The sequence below is a fragment of the Drosophila rhopaloa genome, unplaced genomic scaffold (assembly GCF_018152115.1).
Source record: "Drosophila rhopaloa isolate 14029-0021.01 unplaced genomic scaffold, ASM1815211v1 contig_160, whole genome shotgun sequence".
Classification (NCBI taxonomy): Eukaryota; Metazoa; Arthropoda; class Insecta; order Diptera; family Drosophilidae; genus Drosophila; species Drosophila rhopaloa.
This window is the reverse complement of record NW_025335040.1, coordinates 282,982-303,438: the sequence shown is the minus strand read 5'-3', so window position 1 is coordinate 303,438 and position 20,457 is coordinate 282,982.

Here is a 20,457-nt window from a genome sequence, read left to right as displayed (position 1 = left end):
TTAATTCATATTTAAAGTTTATGATCGATTATATCTAATAAACATGAAAAAGGGTTGGTCAAAAAAATAAGTACAACAATTCTCAAAACTCAAAAACTCAAAACGTAAACACAAATGTTCACTATTTTCTTAGCGGTAGTATAGTATATCAACTCTAATTTTGTAAAATTTTCTTCATTTTGGCATACTAGCAAAAAGTTTGCGACAATACCATACCAGGTTTTTTGAAGAAATCACCGCAATTCTTTGGCATGTAGAAACGTATTTGTGCCAATACGACGTTTTAAGTCTTCTCAACTCATAAAGTTTACCTCAATTTCTGTAAACCAAGCCTTGACCAGCTTATAGGTGTTTTGGGTTTATATCCGAATCGGGTCATAATATCAGTTAGGCGATGTATCGGACCAACGCCATGCCAAGAAAAACTGACCTAAATCATTATGCATCCACTCCGTTGCTCAACGTTCTTTTTTGTGTACCGGACGTCGAATTCTTTGCCTTTTGGGGTCTTACATATCGTCTCAAGTCATTTCCAAAAATATTTATTATTGTTTCGTCGCTCCATAAAATATTATTCTACTTCTTAGACCCTTCTGGTCCAGACAATGCCAAATAATTTTCAGGAAACTTTCTCATATTTAAATTTTGTTTTCGATGAAATGTAACTTTTCGGGCTTATTGTCCTGGAAAGCTTGCATTTTATACCCGTTACTCGTAAAGTAAAAGGGTATATTGTATTTGTGCAAAAGTATGTAACAGGTAGAAGGAAGCGTTTCCGACCCTAAAAAGTATATATATTCTTGTTCACGATCACTAGCCGAGTCGAGCTAGGCATGTCCGTCTGTCCGTCTCTCCGTCTGTCCGTCTGTCTGTCCGTATGAACGCTGAGATCTCGGAAACTATAAAAGCTAGAAGATTGGCATTTTGCATGTAGATTTTAAGAGTTCCTACGCAGCGCAAGTTTGTTTCAAAATGGTGCCACGCCCCCTCTGACGCCCACAAGCTACAAGCTGTGGCCACAGTTTTGATGCTATTATGAAAATTTTAATTGATATGTATTTGTTTCGTCAATACCTATCGATTGGCCTAATAAAAGTTTGCCACGCCCACTCTAACGCCCAAAAACCTATTAAACGCTTAAGCCTCGCTAGCGCCTCATTCCCGCCTTTCATGGCGGCATCTAACGGATGACTTTGGAACAGCTGGCCAAGGTGCTCAACAGAGTCAACGTTAATTCTCGATAAGGATTTCTATTAAAGGAAATTGCGATGGTTTTCATTTGTCAATACCGAACTATATCCCAAGGACTATGCAAATCAAATCTAGGTAGCCAAATTGGAGGTCTGAGTCAAACAATGGTGTATGTGTGTATGTATGTAAGTATATACATACGTATGTATTTACATTGTACACAGTTGCAATTGCAACATAAACATAAACACAGCTGCTGGTGCAGGACAAATGGCGAGGTGATATTACATTGCCTATCCCAGCGGAAATGGCCTTGACCAGCTGACCAAATCCCGAGAGCCGAAGACCCCCTGCACCTAGTCTCACAAGAGCACGCAGACAACGGAGCCAGGATTCGCGCCGTGAGCAGAGCAAGGACATCGAGAACACAAGAAACAACGAGCAGTCATCGCAGGCCCGGAAGCAACCAAGCCATACTTAAGCGTATCCAGTCTACGGCTAAGAGGCGAGGACGGAAGCATGAACCTAGCGTCCTGCCACAGGGACTGCATTGGCGGCCTTCCGGCGTATGTCTGAACCGTCAGGTAGAAACTGTGTAGGCGTCAGGTGTGACCGGCCGGGACAGATCCAGGAACAGTAGGCTGTGGCTGCGAAAGGCGTATGCTTTGAGAGCCCAGTGCCCGTTCACCCTAGTTTGGGAACGGTAACGCATCCCTAGACCCTCACAGCCCCGAGGCCAAAGACAACGGAGGCGTTCCGGACCAGCACGAAACGAGGCAGCGGAGTGCGACGGTGGAGCAACCACAACTCATCGGAGAAGGCGTTGAGATACCAGCTTGTCACCATTAGTGCCAGGCCGAGGGCCAAGTCGGCAAAAAAAGATAGTAAATATATCCTAACATTCTGTGCGTTCTCACTAGACAATCGGGCGGTCACCTTTATATAAATTTTGTGGGACGAACAACACACATCTTCTGAGCTTGCCGCACGATACTCGTAGCGAGCAGACCATACAAATCAGTTCATTACATCTTGCGCCCAAAACGTGATTGTTCGGTCGGTGAGAATCAGCATCTAAACAGAAATGGGGAAAGGAGCCAAGTTAGGCATCACTTTGGAGGGTAGGACGGATGACATGAGGAAAGCCCTCTCAGAGTACCTAACAAAGAAACAGAATGACCCAGGAGTAGCAGAGATCTGGGCTGAGCTGGAAGAGAAGTACGACAATAAGCCAGGCCCAACCGTCAAATTGCTGAACGCTGACGCCGAGGAGCTCATAGCAAGTCTTGGAGTGGACAGCATGAAGGAAGCTGGCAGGAGTCGAAACACAAGCCAAGAGAGAAAATCAGGGCAGCAAAGACCTAGCACACCAGATTACGCCAAAGCAAGTGAGAGAATGGTCGTTCAAATTTGATGGCACAGAGAAGCCACTGGAATTCCTAGAACAGGTAGAGTGGTCCGCAAACACGTACGGTCTGGACCTGAATATGATCCCACGTGCAATGCCAGAGCTATTGCAAGGCAAAGCACTGAAATGGTTTATTTCAAACCAATAAACATTGGAGAACATGGGGAGAGTTCAGCGAGAGTTTCCAAACATACTTTCTGCCGAGAGGGTTCTTCTCGAAGTTGGCAGACAAGGTAAAACAGCGGAAACAGGGTTTCAGGGAACCGTTCATAGATTACATGGTTGACATGCAGACTTTGATGAGGCCACTCGGGTACTCGCAAAAAGAAACCCTAGAGATAATCAAGGACAACTGCACACAAGACCTGAGAATTTCATTGAGAGCGTACAAAATGGATGATCTGGACACATTAATGATCCTGGCTGATGAGTACGAAGAACTGGACAAAGAGCGAGAAGAGTTCGTTCACGAGCACAAGTTTTCACGAAACAAAACGGCAGCACCACCACAAACTATATGCAAAAGATGTGAAGACATCACGGTAAACCAAACACCGCCAATGTAACACAACAAAGACAGCCAATGAACACCTTATGGAGGCCACCAATCAGATGACACGCAACCCAATGGCAAGAGCCACCAATGCACAGACCCACATAATGAACCCACAGGATGCATGTCGCCGTTGTGGAGTGCACGAACACTGGGCACGAGGATGCAGAAACCAAAGATTACTGTTCTGCTGGGTGTGCTGCAAGGTTGGCGTCAGGAGCGTAGAGTGCTGCCACAAAGCGGGAAATGCCGGGCATGAATTGCGAATACCTGCATGAAAACGGCACAATGGATGTCTAGAAGAAAGGCTGTCGGTGGCTGTAGATTCACACGGAAGTGATGAAGAGGACATTGAGAAATTGCTCGACAAACAGTTAACAGATTTCAGCACAATGTCAGGAACATCTACGGTGGCCGAGCACCACATCACCATGAAAGACAACAAGCCAATCAAACAGAGGTTTGAGTCCAAGGAGAACATTCAAGAAGTCCATAAAGCTCGCCCATTGTAATGGTAAAAAAGAAGACGGGCAAGTGGAGACTATGCGTTGATTTCAGACAAATAAACGCGAAGTCTATAAAAGATGCCTACCCGATGCCGCCGTTCAATTTTATCCTAGACCAACTCAGAGAGGCAAAATACATAAGCAGTCTAGACTTGAAAGACGGATATTGGCAAATCCCTCTGGAGGTAAATAGTAGGCAATATACGGCGTTTATAGTACCCGGTAAAGGTTTGTTTCAATGGAAAGTAATGCCTTTCGGACTACACTCAGCATCGGCCACGTTCCAAAGGGTTCTCGATCAGGTAATTGGCCCGGAGATGTCACCATACGCGTTTGTATATTAAAATGACATTATTGTGATCGGACGCACGCTGAAAGAACACGTGGAGAACCTAAACGAAGTGTTTAGGCGCCTCAACGAAGCAAACTTAAGAATAAACGCCGATAAATGCAAATTCTTCAAGCAAGAGCTGCTTTACCTCGGACACCGCGTTACTAGCGAAGGGATAGGCACAGACCCCGATAAGGTTGCGGCCAGAGCCGAACTAGAGCCACCGTCGACGGTACGCGAACTACGACTACCTAGGCGTAGCTTCATGGTATCGACGATTTGTGCCAGATTTTACGCGTATAGTAAAACCACTTAATGATATTCTACGCAAAGGCACAAAGTGGATATGGACGTCGGAATACCAGCATGCTTTCGAAGAAGTAAAGGCACGATTTGTGGCCGATCCTGTGCTGGCATGCCCGGATTTTGAGATATTTTTTTTGAGATTTTTGAAGATTCGTCTTGCAGACGGACGACAGTGATTATGGTTTAGGTGCAATCCTGACTCAAGAGACAGAGGATGGCAAAAAGGTAATTTCATATTCAAGCCGGACTCTAAACGGCGCGGAGAAAAATTATTCCACAACGGAAAAGGAGTGCTTGACAATCGTGTGGGCAATCAGAAAACTGAAACCTTACTTGGAGGGCTACCATTTTTAAAGTGGTTACAGACCACATGGCTTTAAAGTGGTTAAACAGCATAGAAAGCCCTTCTGGAAGGATAGCAAGATGGGCCCTGGAGTTACTACAATACGACTTCGAGATAGCGTACAGGAAAGGACAGCTGAATGTGGTGGCAGACGGCCTATCTCGACAACCTTTGCAGGAGATTCTTAGGGGCATGAAATACACATCGGCAAAACCGACTAATAGCTGCAGCTGGATCAGGAGTATGTGCGAGAAAATAAAAGCCCAACCACAAAAATATCCAGATAACGTAATGGAAGGCGAGTCACTCTATAGGCAAATTCCTCACAGAGCGGGCAATGAAGATGTCGTGGCTTGGAAACTGTGCGTTCCGCAAGGTCTAAGACAAGCCGTACTACAAGAAAACCATGACTCCCCATCCGCTGGTCATGTTGGGAGTAGAAGAACAATAGCACGCCTGGCAGTGTGGTACTACTGGCCAGGAATGCACAGAGACGCCAGGACCCATGTACAAGTGTGAAGTGTGCCTGAAATACAAGCCCAATCAGCTGCAGGCTGCAGGGAAAATGCTCACTCAGGTAACAGAGGAACCATGGGCAACAGTATGTACGGATCTCGTCCATTGCCGAGATCGAAGCACGGAAATCAGATGATACTTGTGTTAATCGATCGGTTTTCCAAATGGAAGGAAATTAGCAACAGCGGAGACCCTACAGAAGGCGTTCAGAGAACGCATAATATCAAGGTTCGGGGCTCCGAATATAGTGATAACCGACAACGGAGTGCAGTTCACCAGTCGATCCTTCAAAAGATGTCTGAGCGACATGGGAATAAAGCAGCAATTCACGGCGCCCTACACACCACAGGAAAACCCAACTAAACGGGCTAACCGTACGGTAAAGACGATGATAGCTCAATTCGCAGGAAAGGACCAGAGAACTTGGGCGAGAACTGGCCAGAGATTATGCTAGCAGTGAACTCAAGCATATCTTAGTCAACTGGGTACTTCCCAGCGTTTCTCACACAAGGCCGAGCACCCCGTTTGCCAAATGAATTATACAACAAGGAAATGTTAGGCTCAGGGAGAATTACAGAGACCCCGGACGAAAACGACAACAATTTAAAAGAGATCTTCGAAATCGTACGTCGGAAAAGGCATCCCAGGACCAGGGCAGACACTACAATCTGAGGAGGAGGTAGTGGACAACAGCGGTGGGCGGCATAGTGTGGGCCAAAGAACACCACCTATCCAAAGCAGCCAAGGGACTCGCTGCGAAACTAGCCCCGAGGTACGATGGTCCTTACCAGGTTATGGATTTCGTCTCTCCAGTGATCTGCAAAATACACACATTCAAAGAAAGAGCGGTATGTTGCTTAAGCAGCAACAATGAGAAATGGCAAACGAGCAGACGGAGGACACATCGGAGGAATAGGACAATTTCACATTGATCCAGACTGCAAGGCAACAGGATTAGGCGTCAGGCCGAAGCGAGAGTCATCCATACGCCACCCAGAAAGGACAATCACAAGGGTAAGACACACTAGGGAACCCGACTACGAGGCAGACGGATTGGGCGTCGGGTATAAGTCCGAGTCATCCATCGATACGCGGCGTAGATAAGGTGTAACAAAAAAAAAGGGACCCATACAACGAGGCAGTCGGATTCAGCGTAAAAAGAGTACCTAAAGAAAAGAAAGGTTGCATAAAAACCACAACGAGGTAGTCGGATTCAGCGTCGGGCATACGCCCGAGTCATCCGCCTATACGCCACGTAAACAGGGTACCTAAGGAAAAGAAAGGTTGCATAAAAACCCCAGCGAGGCAGTCGGATTCAGCGTCGGGCATACGCCCGAGTCATCCGCCTATACGCCGCCCGTAATAGGTCTACACAACACGAGCAGCAACTGCAAACCCGTAGCGTCGGTAGACTTTATACGGATTAGATCAGGCTAAATCTATTGGCTGCCAGAGAAAGGGGGAGACGGCACAGCAGAGCTGCACCGTAGGTCCCGATGCGATGCGGGTGATTAAAAAAAATATATATAATAAATAAGAAAATAAAAACATAAAATATATTAAAATAGAAAACCCCGGCACAGTGAACACAGAAAACACAGGCACAGGAAACATAACAAACGCGCACAATACAAGCAAATAAATGACACAAAAACAAAAAGAAAAAGGTACAAGCGGCATCGGTCTTGCCGTTCACGACATCGAGGCCCTACGGCCAAGAGCGACTGGAGGGCGAAAGGCTAAAAGAGAGAGTAAAAAGTCAGAAGGGTGAAAGTGGAGAAAGAAGGGAAAACTTACCATAGAAAATTTCTTGTCACGCCGCACGGTCGATTGGCACTGGACGATAGTGCCGATCGATGGGCACAGAACTGTAAGGATGCTCTCTGGCCAGGATACAACTCTCAGTCGGATCCAGAGGTCCTTTTACAAGAAATTTGTAAAGTCACTGAGACATAGGGCTAGAGAGTAATGTTCGCGCGGCGAACGACGATTTTTGATCAATTATCCCGAAGTGCTCCAGGACCTTCGAGGGTACGATAACGTCAGACCACCAAGTCCTTCCGGGACGAAAAATTCCACGGGCTGGACCTTCGGGCGAGGCCGCAGCCGGGTTCTATCGTGGTTGGCCGAGAGACGTGGTCCGAGGGCCAAGAATCCGACCGGAGGCCGCCCGGCACGTGGTTGGCCGAGATACGTGGTCCGAGGGGCCAAGAATCCCACGGGCTGGACCTTCGGGCGAGGCCGCAGCCGGATTCTATCGTGGTTGGCCGAGATACGTGGTTCGAGGGGCCAAGAATCCCACGGGCTGGACCTTCGGGCGAGGCCGCAGCCGGATTCTATCGTGGTTGGCCGAGATACGTGGTCCGAGGGGCAAGAATCCCACGGGCAGGACCTTCGGGCGAGGCCGCAGCCGGATTCTATCGTGGTTGACCGGCTGGAAACAAGTTTGATTAGTCGGAAGGATCTGCCTCTCCGTTAAGATGTGGGATTAATAGGGGACGGTGAGAGGATCTTCCATCTCACCGTCGGAGTTAATAGGATACGAAGGGATCTGCCACATCGCGGTAGGATACGAGGAGAGGATGCGTGAGAGGATCTTCCGTCTCGCCGCGGGGGTTAATAGGATACGAAGGGATCTGCCACTTCGCGGTAGGATATTAGAGGGGGATGCGTGAGAGGATCTTCCGTCTCGCCGCGGGGGTTAGTAGGACACGAAGGGATCTGCCACTTCGCGGTAGGATATTAGAGGAGGATGCGTGAGAGGATCTTCCGTCTCGCCGCGGGGGTTAGTAGGACACGAAGGGATCTGCCACTTCGCGGGGGAGGGGGATTAAGTAGGAGAATGAGGGGATCTTCCGCCTCACTACGCGGGCAGGTTAGTGGGTGAAATTCAGTAGATCAGGATAACGTGTATGTATATGGTGCAAATAATTTACCGCTTCCAATTGGGTCATCAGTCGCCAACGGCCTGAATCACTCGGGGAACAAAGGGGTACGGGGTAAAAATAAAATGCATAACAATCCGGCTTGACGTTTCTTTTCGTACGAGTTCACTCCATTTAATTCTTTGGTTTTAAAACGTCCCTGTGTTTCACTGCGCCGATTACACTGATTCACTAACCTTATTTCCTACCGACCGCGTTCTCTTTCACACGTGTTTCCTTTATTTTTACTTTGTCCGCGTGCGCGACCGATCGCTTCGAAGTTCAAGAGCCGAGAGAGCCGGAAACCGCCGTGTGACCCTCTCATCCTTTAAATCTCTTACATACTAATGGTAATAATGTGAAACTTAGATAACTATTGCTTAAATATATATTGTGGCGGCCTAGCCGTCAGGCGGGATCGTCACACCCCCCTTTCCTACCGGGGGCTGATGATGAACCGCCCGTCGCTCTTCACGGTGACGACGTAGTGCCAATCCAGTCCCTTAACGGCGAAGCGAACGCGATGTCCTCGTCCGGCTTGTTCGGCCGCCCTCTCGGCGATCAGACGAATGGCCGATGTCGGCAATCGCCGCAGTTCGCCCGTCCCAATCCAACCTTCAGGTAACGGGGCTAACTCGTCTCGAGGTACCTCCGGAGTTGCTATGGATGAGGTCAACTCCTCCATGAACGACCCGTCCCAACCGGTCCCCTGGATCTCGGTCAAGACCTGATCGAGAACTCCGTCCTCCCATTCGGTCAGTGGTGTTCCTGGCGGTGCGCAGATCGGGGATTGGTGTGACGTCGATTGGACTGCAACGTCGTCCTCCTTGGCCTCGTCCGTCGGGTCGGATCTGCCGTACTGGCCTCGGCTGCCTCCGAGTTCTGGAATACCCGACGGAACAGGGGGCGATCTTCTACCCCGTCCTCGCTGTCGGTTTCCAACTCGCACTCCATAAAATATTTCACGTGGTGAGTCCCGTGGTGCGAACTCACGCGGCAACGCTTCGTCTCCTGCCCTCCGGTCCCCGTGGTGAGCGCCGTAGTCCGACTGGGGATGTCTGGACCGCCTGGACGCGAGTCTCCCTCGGCGAGCGTCGTCGGCAAGTTGGCGACGTCTGGACAGACCGGGCACGGGTCTGCTTCGGCGAACGCTGCCAGCAAGTCGGGGATGTCTGCGTCTCCTGCGCGCGGGTCTTCTTCGGCGAGCACGGCGGCCGACGGGGGACGTCGGGACCTCTGCCTGGGGACGGAACGTCGCGTCCCAATCCAGAGCGGGGGGTAGCGGTGGTGATGGAGGTTCGTCCACGTAAGGACCATCCAGGGTATCTTAAACACGACCGACTTGACCTCGAAGCGCATCATCGCGACATGCCCTTCCCAGCGGCTGACTTGGTCTTCGACCGTACGATGACACGAGTGTTCAATGGAGGGACGTTGGTGGGACTCGGTGTATCGCGGGTGACCGCCTCGAGGATCTCGCCTGGTCCACGGCTGTTCGTCGTCTCCTCGCGGTGCGTAATACCCTGGCCCCTGTGAGCGACGACATCTCGTGTAATCCTGAGGCTCGTCGCGTTCGTCGCTGTCGCTCGCGTTGCTGGAGTCGTCCTCGACGTTGAACGCTGCCGATGGTCGATCGGGTCGTCGTGTTTCGCCGGGTTTAGGGCTCCACATGCCCGCAAACCGCGACCCACCTGTACCCCCAGGCTCCTGGTCGTCGGAAGACTCAGCGCCGCCGTGTGGGTCTTCTTCACCTTGGCCATCGTCGGTAACCTGGTCCTCTGCGATCTCTCCCTCTTCGTCCCCCGATGTGTCCGAATCTCCTCCGCTGTATCCTTCCGCGACCCACTCGTCGCGATCGGAAAGGTCGTGATGAAAAGATTCGGTATCGTCGGAACCATCCGACAACTCGATGACTTCTTCCATCTGAAAGCGGAGACTAAACTTATAGATACGAGACCCTTATTGATTAAGCTCCCTACCTATCGGTGCAGTGAAACCTCTACTTAGAATACTTAGATAATAACATAGGGTGTGTTAGTACAATTCAGCTTAGAAATTACCGTATGACCTTGTATCCTACTTAACCTCTCGTGTCGGCCCCCTGGGTAGCCTCGTCATCTTCTTCTGCGGCGGCATTCTCGAAGTCCTCTGAGTAATAGGGTTTCAGTTGGCTGATGTTGGCGGAGCGTGAACGTCTTTCTCCGGGGCTTCGCAACAGAACAAGGTTAGGGGATGTGAACCTCGTTACGGTGTAGGGACCGTCATATTTGGGGGCCAATTTGGCGGCGAAACCCTCGGCTGCCTTCGAGAGGGGATGTTGGCGTACCCACACTTTGTCACCGAGCTTCGGTCTCCACTCACGGCGTCGAAGGTTGTAATGACGTGCTTGCTCTTGGGAAGCACGTTGGAGGTTGGATCTGACGATGTCGAAGATTCCTCTGAGTTGGAACGCTTTTCCTGCGGGGTCCTTAGATATCACCGCCGATCCAGGGGTGACCTCGTCGTATAACATAGTAGGGAGTCTGGGTTCGCGTCCTTGCGTCAGAAAGGCGGGACTGTATCCCGTCGAGTCCGATACACTTGCGTTGATGGCGAGCGCTATTTCCGGTAACAGCTCGTCCCAGGAACTTTGGTCTCCCTCGGTGAGTTGGGCTATCATCGTCTTGACAGTCCGATTCGTCCTCTCGGTAGGGTTCTCTTGTGGACAGTATGGGGCAGTATATTGGACCTCTACCCCTATCGTGCTGAAATACTCTTTCAAAGTGCGACTGGTGAATTGAGTACCATTATCGCAGACGAACTTCCGAGGGATGCCGACCCGACCCAGTATCCGTTCCCGGAATGCCTTCTGAACCTGGGCGGTGGTAGCTTTCCGTAACGGGATCAACTCCACCCATTTGGAAAAGACGTCATGAAACACGAGGAGCATGGTGTTTCCGTGCTTTGACCGAGGTAGCGGGCCGACAAAGTCTGCGCATAGAACGTCAAACGGTTCGCTTGTTACGCGGGTTAGCATTTTGCCTGCCGCCTTCGTCTGGGCGGTTTTAAACTTCTGGCACGACTCGCAGCGCTGGACGTAACGCTTCGCGTCTCTAAACATGCCGGGCCAGAAATACCTCTGCGATAGTCGGGAAACGGTTTTTCGGACGCCCAAATGTCCAGCCGTGGGCGCGTCGTGGCATTCTCGGAGGACTCGGACCCTGTTTGAACTAGGGACGCACAGTTTCCATGGGAAGTAGTCCTCGTCATCCGCTCTATGTCCCAAATTCCGGTATAGTTGTCCATTTTCCGTCATGTAGTCTGAGAACTTCTCGGGGCACTCTTTTATCTTAACTTGCATACCTTGGATCCATTTACAGGGTGTCTCCATCTCGGTCATCTGTTGCAAGACTTCACAGGGTTGCCGGGATAACGCGTCCGCCACCACGTTCAATTTGCCTCGGCGGTACCGCACGTCGAACTGGAATTGTTGCAACTCCAGCGCCCATCTGGCTACCCGACCGGAGGGGCTTTCGATGGAGTTCAACCATTTGAGGGCTAGGTGGTCGGTAACCACTTCGAACCGATACCCTTCCAAGTAGCACCTCATTTTCCTAATGGCCCATATAATGGCCAGACACTCTTTTTCCGTCGTCGTATAATTGCCCTCCGCGGCCGTGAGTCGACGGCTGGCGTACGCGATGACCCTCTCCTGGCCTTCGATATCTTGCGACAAGACTGCTCCTAGTCCCACGTCGCTAGCGTCAGTTTGCAACACAAACGTCTTGTCGAAGTCGGGACATCCTAACACGGGGGCGGTGGTTAACCTCCTTTTCACCTCCTCCAGCGCACTCTGTTGTTCGGGACCCCACGACCACTTCCGGCCTTTCTTTAACAGGGCCGTCATCGGTTGGACCACGGTTGCGAAGTTAGGGACGAACCGGCGATACCAAGATGCCATGCCTAGCCACTGCCGGAGCTCCTTGAGACAGGTAGGGGACTTAAGGTTGGTAACGGCCGTCACTTTCTCCGGGTCGGTTTGTACCCCTTCGGCGCTAATCACGTGGCCTAGGTAAACTAACCTCCTCCTAAAGAACGCGCACTTCTTTGGATTCACCTTCAGGTTCGCCCTCCGCAGCCTACGGAAGACTTCGGCCAGGTTGGACAAATGTTGTTCCTCCGTGGCGCCTATAACGATGATATCGTCCAAATAGGCGAAGGCGAACGGCTCCATGTCCACACCGATCACGCCATCCAAAGCGCGTTGGAAGGTTGCGCTGGCCGAGTGAAGGCCGAAGGGCATGACCTTCCACTGGTATAGGCCTCTGCCCGGAACGGTGAAGGCTGTGAATTGACGGCTGTCCTTGGCCATGGGTATTTGCCAATAACCGTGCTTTAAGTCCAGCGTCGAAATGTATCGGGCTTGTCGTAGCTTCTCCAGAATATGGTTGATCCTGGGGACGGGGTACGCGTCGGGTACTGAGTGAGCGTTCAATTGCCTATAATCAACACACATGCGCCATTCACCCGTCTTCTTTTTGACCAACACTATGGGTGCGCTATGTGGACTCCGTGACGGTTCGATGGCGTCTTCGCGGAGTAGTTCGTCCACTTGGGTGTCGATCACGCTCTGCATTGCCGGATTCCTTGGGTAGTACCTTTGTTTCAAGGGTTTATCGTCTCGCATTACAATCCGATGCTCCGCCACGTGTGATACGCCTTGAAGCTCCTTGAAAAGCGCCAACTCGCGAGTGATGAATTCCCGCTGGTCGGGTCTCAGATCATCCTCTTCCGCCGTTGGTTCTTCGCCCTCTGCTTCGTCGATTTCATCTGGAAAGTCCTGCAAGGCCCTTCCCGGTTCGTCGTGCCTCCCGGTCCCGTCTCCTCCGTCGTTCTTTAATTCTCCTGATGGGGCCATCTGACGCATGATCCGGTTGTGTGCGGGGACCTCACTCTGCTCTGCATACCTGGTGTCCTTATCGTCGGGTTCTTGACCCCCTAGAACCGTCATACTCCTTCCTTCGAGTATTTCCGAGTTCGTATCCTCTGATGACATCCGATCGACTTTGCTCGGCCGCAGTCGGGGGTCTTCCACCGACGGGCGCAATTTTACCTTTAAGGTAGCTTCTCCGCACTGTATCCGTGTTCCCATTGCCGCCAAGAAATCCATACCTAATATCACGCGATCCAACATGGTTGGCATCACCAAGAATGGCATCCACACTCGCGTGCCAGCTAACTCCACGCGAGTACGCCATAACTTCTTCACTGCCAGGCTTGACCGATCAGCTAACGCTATCGTAGTGATGATCTCCTGCATCTCCTCAGGTCTTGCTACCATACGAGCGTACCCTTCACTCGCAAAGCTCCTCGACGCTCCTGTATCCACCGTGGCATCCACCCATCGGCCTCCGATCTGCACGGAAGCAGTGATCAGGCCGTTGCTTATCCTTAATGGTGGGTTTCTTGGTGCCGGGCTGTTACTGCATTCGTCTCCGCTGCGCCCGCATCTCGGCGAAGACGTTGTTCGTTTCCCGGGGTATCCCGGCGACAACAGTCGACGGTCAATGTGTTCCTTCGACCGCAGTCCCAACAAAAGTTCAGACGTGGGTTAGTACAACCCCGCCTAAAGTGACCGACTTCTCCACATCTACTACAAGCTCGCTGTACGTCGACGTTCGAGAGGGGCTGTCTGATCATTCGGTGAGTTGCATTCCCTCCTTGAACGGGTACCCCGTGGCCTCGAAAGGGGTTCGGCGTCAGACGGGCGTTGGCCCTATCCCGGTCTGCAGTCGTCGTCCTAGGAATACCTGCGCGACTCGACGTCAGCTGCCTCACACTTTCGTATTCCGTTGCCATTTGGGTTAATTGCTCCAGCGTCGCGAACTCGTGGCGTCTTATATACAGACGATATTCCGGTGCCATATTTTCGTAGATCCGATAGAGTTCTTCTTCCTTTTGGTATCCGGCTTGCTGCATCTTGGTCCTCAACTCGACCAAATATTCCTTAAACGTCTCATCCGCTCCCTGGGTGTGAGCTCGGATTTCGTCCTCTAGTCGCTCGAAGTAACGTGGGGGCAGGAAGAAACTTAAGAACTCGGCGCGAAACTCTGCCCACGTAGCTGTCTGTAAGCGGCTCGTGCGGAACCATCGCGCTGCCCTACCTTCCAAAATCTCTGACATGGCGCGGGGTACTTCCTCCTGGTTGATTCCGTAGGTTGCTATCTTCTCTTCAAGTTCAGCGATCAAGGTCAGCGGGTCCGACGTCCCGTCGAATCGTAGATTCCATTTATGCATCCGCTCGGCTAGTAAATGACGAGGAAGAGTGATAATGAGTGGAACTTCTGACTCTGGCGGCTTCGACACGCCATGATTTCCGAGTGATGAGGCGGTAAAATCTCGTGACGTGCCGGGATGGACACCTCGATAGCTTGTCAGTCTTCCGGGAAAACTATGACTGGCGAAATATGGAGCCTGATTCTGGTCAACTTGGGTTATCTTGGCTCCCGGCATGAACCCTTTGTCGCCTCCTAGGCGGTTCGGAGTGACGGCTCTCGAACTGTACTGCTCCTGTAGTTGAGCGAGTCGTTTCCACACCGATTCTGGAAACGATCCTGTGCTTACGAGTGTAGCGAACGCCTTCTGCGTTTCTGCTACGGTGCCGTCGGCGCTAAACCCGAACTCGAGTGCTAGAGCGGCTAACTCATCTTTACGCCGGGCATAAATCCATCGTACTCCTACGCCTGGATTTTCTATCGAATCGGCTTCCTCGTACTCGCCGTCGGACTCCTTCGTATTAGCCATGGTTTATTGTGATACGTGAACCTTCTTCCTTTTCCTTTGCTTTTCCTTTTCCTTTTCCTTTGCCTTTTCTTTTGCTCTCACAGTTGTAACACTCGGCAGGGATCCTTCGGGATAAAGATCTTTATCTTAGTGGGTCTTTAGGCCACTTTGGTGTTGCTCTAGTTAGCCTCAATGTCCCTGTTCGGGCGCCACTTGTAAGGATGCTCTCTGGCCAGGATACAACTCTCAGTCGGATCCAGAGGTCCTTTTACAAGAAATTTGTAAAGTCACTGAGACATAGGGCTAGAGAGTAATGTTCGCGCGGCGAACGACGATTTTTGATCAATTATCCCGAAGTGCTCCAGGACCTTCGAGGGTACGATAACGTCAGACCACCAAGTCCTTCCGGGACGAAAAATTCCACGGGCTGGACCTTCGGGCGAGGCCGCAGCCGGGTTCTATCGTGGTTGGCCGAGAGACGTGGTCCGAGGGGCCAAGAATCCCACGGGCTGGACCTTCGGGCGAGGCCGCAGCCGGATTCTATCGTGGTTGGCCGAGATACGTGGTTCGAGGGGCCAAGAATCCCACGGGCTGGACCTTCGGGCGAGGCCGCAGCCGGATTCTATCGTGGTTGGCCGAGATACGTGGTCCGAGGGGCAAGAATCCCACGGGCTGGACCTTCGGGCGAGGCCGCAGCCGGATTCTATCGTGGTTGACCGGCTGGAAACAAGTTTGATTAGTCGGAAGGATCTGCCTTTCCGTTAAGATGTGGGATTAATAGGGGCCGGTGAGAGGATCTTCCGTCTCACCGTCGGAGTTAATAGGATACGAAGGGATCTGCCACTTCGCGGTAGGATACGAGGAGAGGATGCGTGAGAGGATCTTCCGTCTCGCCGCGGGGGTTAATAGGATACGAAGGGATCTGCCACTTCGCGGTAGGATATTAGGGGGGGATGCGTGAGAGGATCTTCCGTCTCGCCGCGGGGGTTAGTAGGACACGAAGGGATCTGCCACTTCGCGGTAGGATATTAGAGGAGGATGCGTGAGAGGATCTTCCGTCTCGCCGCGGGGGTTAGTAGGGCACGAAGGGATCTGCCACTTCGCGGGGGAGGGGGATTAAGTAGGAGAATGAGGGGATCTTCCGCCTCACTACGCAGGCAGGTTAGTGGGTGAAATTCAGTAGATCAGGATAACGTGTATGTATATGGTGCAAATAATTTACCGCTTCCAATTGGGTCATCAGTCGCCAACGGCCTGAATCACTCGGGGAACAAAGGGGTACGGGGTAAAAATAAAATGCATAACAATCCGGCTTGACGTTTCTTTTCGTACGAGTTCACTCCATTTAATTCTTTGGTTTTTAAAACGTCCCTGTGTTTCACTGCGCCGATTACACTGATTCACTAACCTTATTTCCTACCGACCGCGTTCTCTTTCACACGTGTTTCCTTTATTTTTACTTTGTCCGCGTGCGCGACCGATCGCTTCGAAGTCCAAGAGCCGAGCCCCAGTGCCGGAAACCGCCGTGTGACCCTCTCATCCTTTTGGACCTTTTCTCACCAAGGAAGGTTTGGTATTTTCCCTATTTTCCAGTATTTTTCTCTATGGTTGCCACCTCGGGCAGGTGGTGCGGAACCAAACTTGACCTATTTTGGTTTTATACCCTAAAATCCATAAGACCGCTTAACCATTACTAAATTATAATACTTCATTTTAAATCTCTTACATACTAATGGTAATAATGTGAAACTTAGATAACTATTGCTTAAATATATATTGTGGCGGCCTAGCCGTCAGGCGGGATCGTCACAGAACACTGGAGATGTCGGCACAGGAAGGGTCACACTACAAAATATCGCTACCACCGGATAGCAACGCTGCGCTAATTCTAATTATCGAGATCGGCTGGAAGACCGATCGGGAAAGCTGTAGAGTGACCAAACTTTGGAGGAAAGGAAATACCTAGAACGCGAAAAATCAGGGGGAAACATTTTGGGCGGGACATTCAAGAAGGAAAGAGATACTAAGAACACGAGACGTCTATGGGGAAATGTCTTGGGCGGGAAAAGGAATGGAGCATCGGCGCTGTGGAACTCAGGAACGAGGTGTGAGCGTCGAGGGCACCATTTGAAGAAGCAGGAGGACTCGAAGGCTACAAGGATTTACAAGGATAAAAGCTGGAGAGAAGAAGAAAGTTTAAATAAAGAGTTTAAATAACTCCGCACAAATAAAAGCGAAGATTTAGAATACCGAAGCCTTTCAGTTGCTGGATACGCTGTGAATGCGCGTAGTAACGGCACTGTTGGAAAAGAAAGTTTGGAGAATAAAGCTGGAGAGAGTTTTGAGAGAACGAGAAGAGAGTTTGGAGAATATAACTGGAGAGAGTTTGGAGAAAACGAGGAGAGAGATAGAGAGAGAGTTTGGAGAGAGGGAATAACGGTAGAAGACGGCGCACTTTGGACCCTAGTATAGTGCCGTGCGCAAAGACGAAAAAGGAGAAGCCGAGAATTAACGGGATACGCCGGCCTATATAAGCAGGCCGAGCACAGGAAGCTGGATCAGTCAATCACAAGGAGTCAATCCATCGAGATCAGTTGACAAGCAGCAAATCAGTAAACAAAACAAGTCAAGTTAACATCAGGAGGAAGCACAGCCGCGCCGAGTCAACAAGGAGATCTACATCAAGATCTTCGGGACTTAGAGTTAAAGTCTCCGAGCTGAGAAACAGGTAGCTGAGGTCCCTAAGGCATCACGCGGCTAAGTCCAGGCGCTTTGTTCTAATTCTTGTCGCGATTTGAGCTTGGAGTATTGCTCGGCGAGTCCGACAGAATTGAATAAAAAGAGTCCTTCGACATAGAACGGTGGGCTCGGAAGGGAAGTTGTCTAGAACCAGCTGCCGTGCGAAAACAATTGCCTTGTCGAATTCCGGCGTACGCCTGAACCGTCAGGCGAAAATTGTGCAGGCCCTGGTGCGACTAACCAAGAAGGACGCGCGTCCGAACCACGGGTGTCTCGAGAGGCGTATGCGTCGAGAGCACAGTTGTTCACCGCCAAAGTCCTAGAAAGGCAGCTGACCAAATCCCGAGAGCCGAAGACCCGCTGCACCTAGTCTCACAAGAGCTCGCAGACAAGGATTCGCGCCGTGAGGAGAGCAAGGACATCGAGGACACAAGAAACGACGAGCAGTCATCGCAGGCCCGGCAGCAACCAAGCCATACTTAAGCGTATCCAGTCTACGGCTAAGAGGCGAGGGCGGAAGCATGAACCTAGCGTCCTGCCACAGGGACTGCATTGACGGCCTTCCGGCGTATGCCTGAACCAGGTAGAAACTGTGTAGGCTTCAGGTGTGACCGGCCGGGACAAATCCAGGGACAGGAGGCTGTGGCTGCGAAAGGCGTATGCTTTGAGAGCCCAGTGCCTGTTCACCCTAGTCTGGAAACGGTAACGCATCCCTAGACCCTCACAGCCCCGAGGCCAAAGACAATGGAGGCGTTCCGGACCAGCACGAAACGAGGCAGCGGAGAGCGACGGTGGAGCAACCACAACTCATCGAAGAAGGCGTTGAGATACCAGCTAGTCACCATTAGTCCCGGGCCGCGGGCCAAGTCGGCAAATAAAGATAGTAAATATATCCTACCATTCTGTGCGTTCTCACTAGACAATCGGGCGGTCACGTTTATATAAATTTGGTGGGACAAACAACACACATCTTCTGAGCTAGCCGCACGATACTCGTAGCGAGCAGACCATAAAAATCAGTTCGTTAGAAGGGTACATCGTTTTTTCGGCACATCCATGGAATTTTTTTTCTTAAATATTCTTAAATAAGCAAGGAGTCAACTAAACACAACATACCTAAGCTCAATTATAGGTTTAATCCTTTAAAATTTCGAAATAATGCCAGTGTACATATTATTTTGACCAGACTAAACGTTTATCCAGCACAAATTTATGCTTAGCATTGAATAAAAGTGGTTCCACGATTTTATTTTTGATTTAAATGTTTTAGAATCCTATAACCTTTAAAAAATAATCTATTAGCGGTCCTACATTTGATAACTTTTGAGCCATGTCTAAACAAATAAACACGATACCTATGTATGTACTTATTATTTTGGCCAGTAGTGTATCTTCTAAATCCTTTTTCCATACTAATGATATCGCACCAAGAATTTTGTGAAATTCAACTGATTAAATAATGTAACTATTTTCTATTTGTATCCGTCACTCTTAGAGTAAAAGGCTATATTGTGTTCGTTGAAAAGTGTGTAACGGGTAATTCCCAACTTTAGTTTGGCTGCTGATCCTGTTAGAAGACAGAGAAATTCCCCAAAACCTTAGGGTCAGTCAGTAATGGAAAACCCCTCTTGCGAATACATTTATTGATCCTTTCCAATGGTCTATTGTTAATTCAAAGGCTTATCATTTAAAATGTGAGCGTGCCAGTCTGCCGGTCCATTAAAATTCAATCGTCGGTAGGGTATGCAGGCACCATCCGCTCGTAGAACAACAACCAAAGTTGATTTGGTTTGAAATTTCCTCAACCACGATATGCCCTGTTCCCATCTCAGTAGATTTATTTCTGTTAATTGGAATACATACATACATATATGCAAAACATTTTACTGCTACCACTGATTTGAATTTGTAAACCAAAATTAAATTTATGCTGAAATATTAAAAAATTATATTATAAAATTCTTATTTTTATCATAGAAATTTAACAAATTAAATATACTATAACATATAATATTCTTATTTTTATCATTAATCCAAAAGTGAATAAGCCTATATTGTTAGGGTACCAAGTCTGAAAAGTAGCAAAAGACAAAATATTCTGGCCGCATCGAATTGAAATAAACGCACACATGCACCCCTGTATGAGAATGCATGAACCCGCATACATATAAAGACCAATTCAAGCTCAGGCGCAACCCTCTTCAAAATGCGCGTCTCTGCAACTGAACGATCGAACTCGTGCAATGAGTGCGCGAGCATCAAAATGAGAATAAGAATGAGAGCGCAAAAAACTCGAAGGCACACGAAGTGTCCGGGGCCTTCCGCTGAGAGCCCTGGGGCCTGTCGCTTCGGAATTTTGGTGTCCATTTTCGTTGTATGAAATGACCAGTCTATTTGTTGTATATCATATCACTATGACTAAGACAATCAATTGTGCAGCCAGCAAAGCCAGCAGCGTCGACCTGTAACAATCAAGCTTGCTAAAGCATTCATTAGCAACGATAGTGGGCATTGGGGCATTAGGTAATAAACTCACAATTAGTATCTTTGTGTTCATTGTGTCATCTTGGTCCATTACTTTTCGTTCCTTTTATTAACGATCTTCCAAACATCATGTCCTTTGCCTCTACTTATACATGTATGCTGACGATGTAAACATTTGACTATAGAGTGAAGTGATGACTAACAGAGTAATGTGATAGCTAAATTTGTAAATATCAACAACCAAATTGAACCAAACAAAAATATTTGTTTTACATATAACTTTATTTTTTATCCATATAGGCAAAATACTGAAACCCATACTATAACAGATATCAAGTTGATTATAAAAGATCTAATTATAAGCACACTAAAAATAACAGCTACTGTAACAGAT